Below are 5,838 nucleotides of genomic sequence, written 5' to 3' on the forward strand. Positions count from 1 at the left end.
CACACACATACTGACCCTTATGACTGGTTTTGTGGTCCCAGGTCATTTGTTTAAAAGAAATTCGAGCAACATGGATAATCCTTTGAGCACTAAATGCATAGATTTGCATACCAGGTAATAAACTTGATATGCATACTATATACACTACTCTGAACATTGCCAATACAAGTCTACATGGGAAAAAAAAAAAAAAAAAAAACCCACACACCACACCCCACACACACAACTCCGGATGATGCATTATCTCGACCACCACCAGGACCAAACAAACATATAAGGTCCAATAAGAGCGGGTGTCGATGTTCTCTAGCACCGGCATTTGAACATTCCAGTCAGACATACAACTGGATGCAGATACCAACAGTGCTGACTAATGTTATTTTTAATAAACCAATTTAACATTACAAACCTCCAATACACCACCAATCACAAAAAAAGAGGTGTTGCGCCTTCTAGTGGACATTCCTCAGATCACACCTACAAAGTGGAAATTTACAGAAGTGAGATGCCTTACAAATTAACATCCATTAATCCATACGCTACATCCATTAATCTCACTAAATGTACTGCAGCGTTTCCCCACAAAGATTTTAGTGACATGGGTAAAGTGATACTACTGACTTCCCACATGAGGAAAGAAGAGAAAAAAATAAATAAAAAAACCTCAGGATGAAGCCAGATTTACTAACAGCTTGCGCCAGTGCAAACCATCTGTAGGTGTTAAAATAGTTGTCAAAATTTACTAAAGACATGCAGTAAAGGAATTTGTGCGAAAAAGGCATGGACAGTCATTTTCGCACCTGACCTTATTCAGGGTATCTGCAGATATGAACAAGTGAAATTTAAGACTTTAAGACCTTTTTAATACCACCTTTTAAGAAATGTAAGACCTAAACCTGTAATGGAAATATACGTTATATTACACACATGTAATATTTAATTTGTTTAATGTAAAAAGTAAACAATATTTCATGGCTGTCATAAATTTTATTACTACGATATACAGTGAACTTTTCATATCAGCAGATACTATTCCACACAAAATATCCCCATAAAAGTACCACTTCGAGATATCTGGTGATGTAAACAATTTATTCTGAAGCAATATTTTCATCAGTGCTCTATTAGCTTTTATGTCTTAAATCTGCATATTTGATTTGAAGCCTTTTTTTTAAACTTTTGAAATGTATGCATCACCTTTGAAATTGTAATAATTTATCAAATTCTATATGGCTGTTAGCAGTCAGATTACATAATTTACACTGCAAAATTAAAAGTGCAATAAAAGATGTTATGAGAATAACGTTTTCAATACCTTTATGAATGTACAAATTAGAAATGTTGGGGTGGGGATGCATCCTTTTAAACACACTAAACTACCAGCAGGTGGCGGTAAGTCACTTCATGAGCGAGTTATTTCAAGCGATTCAAGCCAAACGCTGAATCGTTTAGTAGTAAAATTTTCAATTGTTGCCTCAGTTTTTTTTTTTTTTTTTTTTTTTAAGAGTCTCTTTATGTGTGCTGTTATGCTCATTTGTTTTAAAGTATGTCACAAAGAGACCAGAAATACACTATCCATAATCAATTGCTGTTTACATTGAATGTATTAAAATTGCCTTACGATGCTTCGCTGGTTATTTGTCACTTCAGTTTTAATCAGGCTGTTTGTTCGGTCTATATATTTTATTATTAATATTGAGACCATTATATACAGAAAAAAAACTTGCTGGACCTGTATTCCGCTACTGCGATTCTGTCTGAAGACGCAGTAACTACCGCAGGGGGAGGGGGAGGTATATAAAAAAAAATAAAAAAAAAAAATAAATAAATAAATAAATAATATCTTCAGTTCATCAGACACTGCGGTCATGCCAGTCGCGTCTTGAAAACACACGGTCACGCCAGCCGCACTTTTTTTTGCATGCACGTCTAATCGCGCACTTATGTTATGGGTGCTGGGAGCGGTCAAAATGGATTTAAAGACGCTGTTAGAACGGCGTTTTCTTTATGCGTTACGTGATATATTTTCCATCAGGACCTAAATTAAGTAATGAAGACTGAAGATATTTTAGCGGACATGTGACCAGAACTATTTAAGACCTACCGAAACTGAAATTTAAGACTTAAGACTTTTTAAGGCCTTATATTAGAAAAACGTTATTTAAGACTTTAAGACTTAAGGATCCACGGATACCCTGTTATTGAATAAGCATTTGTGGGAGTTTCTCTTTCAGATGCAAAATTTATGAGGAGGGTATTAAAATGAATCATGCAATGTGATACTAATGCTTGCGCTCAAATGACTGGTATTTGCGCCATTATTTAACACCGCCCCCCCCCAAAAAAGCATGTCTTAAAGCAGGCAGTAATTTGTGCTGCTCTTGGTAGACTGCACTGGTCATTATGGAAGTGATCTGACTGTGTGGTGTTCTTTAAATGTGTGCATTGTCAGTAAATCACACAGAATTTTACCCTCCCATTGGCGCTTTTATGGATGGAATTGTGCTCCGTCAATTTGCCTTTTTTTTTATTTTTTTTATTAAATCTGGCCTCTTGTCTCAACCCCCGCAAGGACCCAACAACAAACACATAAGGTCCAATAAGAGCAGGTGTTGATGTTCTCTAGCACTGGCATTTGAACATACCAGTCAGACATACAACTGGATGCAGATACCAACAGTGCTGACTAAATGTTATTTCTAATAAACCACTTAAACATCACAAACCTCCAATACACCCCGATCACAAAAAAGGGGTTTTGCACCTTCTAGTGGACATCCTTCAGATCACACCTACAGAACAGAAATTTACAATGAGATGTTGCTCTTCACAAGGTCTTACAAATTTATGCACATCCTTTAAGCTCATTGAATGTACTGCAGCGTTTTCCCACAAAGCTAATGATATTAGCAACACGGGTAAAGCAATACCACAGACTTTATCTTTGAGGCATTTCCAACGACGAAGCTCTACTAATAAGTGCAAGTCGGGATAGACCTCAGTTAAAAAAAAAAAATAAAATAAATAAAAATCTATTAAAAATAAACATTTGTGCCATTTACCATTAGGACAAGCCTCCTCAGATGCAAAATATGCATTTTATGTGTTCATTCCCAGGATTATTCACCCACATGGTGTTCTGGAGCCTAAAAGCACAGGGAGAGTAGTATCATAAGAAAAAGCATAGCATGCTTCTATTTTAAGCACACTGGGGGGAAAAAAAAAAAAAAAAAAAAAAAAAAAAAAAAAAAAAAGTGTTCAGATAGGCAGTTTCTCATTCATGGTTTATAAGAGCAGTTGAACATTATTGCCAATCATCATTACAAAACATTTGTAATTCATTATTATCCTAATAAATTCTTACCCGATTGCCCTGTCCCTTCACAGGAGGATCATTAATGTCATCCAAAACCTGAAAGTGCACACATTTTTTTTTATTTAAAATAAAGGATAAAAGCAAGCAACACTATCTGTGGAAAAAAAAAGTGTCTCTTCTCATAAGTAACACTGTTATTTGATAGACACAACAGTGGGTTGCAAGAGAAGGGAATTGTAATATTTGCACTGCTCTAGTTCCTAAGCCCATTATGATTAGACCGTGACTAGTACTGTGCATTTACTTTCTAAAAGCAGACTAAAATACTTACCATACTGTATATGTCGGTTGCTATACACTTCAAACGACATGGAGATGTCAAACAATTCCCTGTTGGGAGAAATAAAAGAACATTAGTCTTCATATCGTCCCAAATTACAGTAGTAGAGATGTTGGGAATATCCCAGGCCTCATTGGCACCACTGCAACGATTCTACAGCGATGAAAGCAAACCTGGTGTTTTTCTAGCCAAGTAGATTTAGGAATTTGCCCTATTTGAGAAAATCCTTTTGTGATGATCTGCTTGGCAATCTAAGGTTACGAGATGCGATCAATTTTTAAACACGTGTTCTCCACAAAGATCAAATAATCCACAGTTGATCAATATATTGGAAGACAGTTAATGCATTTAAATACAAAAACTGTTTGAATAAAGAATATTTTACTTATCTAGTTTTCTTTATGCACACGAGTCTGCATGAGCATTCACCACGTGGTTTAGCCTACTATTCGCTAGAATGTATAAGAACGTCTTTGCGTTAAAGCTGTTTAACGTTACCATAAGAGAACACAATCTAAACAACTGAAATACTGCAATAACACATACGTACATTAAAAGAAACAAGTACCTAGTTGTGAGCCAGAATTCGTCACAAACTCTCCAGACTGCTTGTTGAAGCAGAGAAGGACACTGGAAAAAGAGCGTCACATTTTATAGGGCGGTATCTGACTTTACGACATTTTACGGCTTTGTGCTTTCCTCTGCGTTTCTGTGGTAACGTTAAGCGATTCAAATCGACAAATGGATTTAGAAATATTAAACTGGACTAAAGCCCGAAATAATAATAACAACTGATTAAATAATAAAGTAAAATATGTTACTTTTATTGTTTGATATGGTATATATTCAGCAGAAAGTGTGTTGAGAGGTTTAATTTATAAATTGATTATTCCTCTGTTCATGCACGAAGTTTTAAAAATTTTGTTAAAAGGAAAACATATTATATTCAATATGAATCATTTTGATGTATAGTTTATCAGAATTAAGTCTTAATGAAATTAAAAATGAAAACTCCACATACACAAGAAATACAAAACTATAAATTAAAACATTTAAGTTTACATGTATTGTTGTAATAAAAAATATTAAAACTATTTAGTCGTTTGTTCTTTGAATAATAATAATAATAATAACAAATGCTGGAAAAGTCCAACATATTTAATCTTTCAACAAATGCGAGACACGTGACCTCACTCAGTAATTATTTCGCGCCAGTGTGTTCATTCAAATAACGTTAAGGGTACCTATACGTTTGTGTGACTGGCATATTATTCTTTCATTATGGGTGGATGTGTGTCAAAAACAGAAATCCCTGAAGAAATTTATAGATATTGGTCTGCTGTAGCATCTTCTCTTCGCCTCGGCTGGCTTGGGACGAATAACCGAAGGACGGTTCGTGTTAATTTATAGTTAAAGCGACCTAACGTTAGCGTGATTTGTTTATTATTGAACAAACGCAGTTATTGATGAATTAATTATTGGCTAGTATGCTGATTGTAATAATTAAGTTGGTAGTAAGTCAGAGTTAGTATCACTAAGGCGTGGTGACATTGAACACGCAGTTTGTAATATTAAATCTATATTACGTCATTAAGTAACTGACCACCGTTTACAAATTGCTTATTTTATCTAGGAGATGAAAGCGTGCCAACTTGCCCTTTTCCCTAACCTGTTGAACTCCTCAGCTGTAGAAGAAGATATTCTTGGTCTGGAAGAACATGTACGACAGGTACTGAATCATGAGTGTGGAAATACCAACATGATAGCCCGTTTCTTTTTATGTCTGTGCTGATGTGCAGCAAAGTAACTTTACCCTTCAAACGCACTTTTGATATTTGCTATTTTCTCGTTATATAAGGTAGCTCACCTCTATATGCCACTTTAGTTACTGTCAGTTTAGTTTTAACCAGATCTGCAACCTATTTTGCAGTTAGGGCATTTACAGTGGTCTATTCAGTATATCACTACATATTACACATCTAACTTAATCTTTTTGATATCTTATTTGTATCAGCAGTACAGAGGGAGATTTCAATGAGCCTTAAAAGGTTACTTCACCCAAAACTATAAATTCTGTCATTAATTACTCACCCTTATGTCATTCTAAACCCATAAGACTTTTGTTGATATTTTATATTTTTAATGAAATCCAAGAGTTCTCTGACCAGAAAATGACCAAAAA

General features: G+C 35.0%; 1 long non-coding RNA gene and 1 other non-coding gene across 4 annotated transcripts in view; both read right to left on the reverse strand.

The window, feature by feature from the left end:
• Window positions 1-4,314, reverse strand: part of LOC141335335 (uncharacterized) — a 5,684-nt gene extending 1,370 nt beyond the window's left edge. Inside the window, exons 1-6 of one of the 3 annotated variants that reach the window (XR_012355614.1) lie at window positions 4,225-4,314; window positions 3,648-3,706; window positions 3,365-3,412; window positions 3,063-3,146; window positions 2,727-2,792; window positions 410-477 (exon numbers count right to left, since the gene is read on the reverse strand). This is a non-coding gene — a long non-coding RNA (uncharacterized lncRNA). Of the gene's footprint in view, window positions 1-409; window positions 478-2,726; window positions 2,793-3,062; window positions 3,147-3,364; window positions 3,413-3,647; window positions 3,707-4,206 lie in introns of all 3 variants that reach the window. The other 2 variants (XR_012355612.1, XR_012355613.1) reach the window with 2 other exon arrangements.
• LOC141335917 (small nucleolar RNA SNORA18) lies at window positions 2,870-3,003 on the reverse strand. Its single transcript, XR_012355656.1, has one exon. It is a non-coding gene; the product is annotated as a small nucleolar RNA SNORA18 (small nucleolar RNA).
• Window positions 4,315-5,838: the final 1,524 nt, after the last annotated feature.

This window comes from Garra rufa, chromosome 5, assembly GCF_049309525.1.
Source record: "Garra rufa chromosome 5, GarRuf1.0, whole genome shotgun sequence".
NCBI classification, from domain to species: Eukaryota; Metazoa; Chordata; class Actinopteri; order Cypriniformes; family Cyprinidae; genus Garra; species Garra rufa.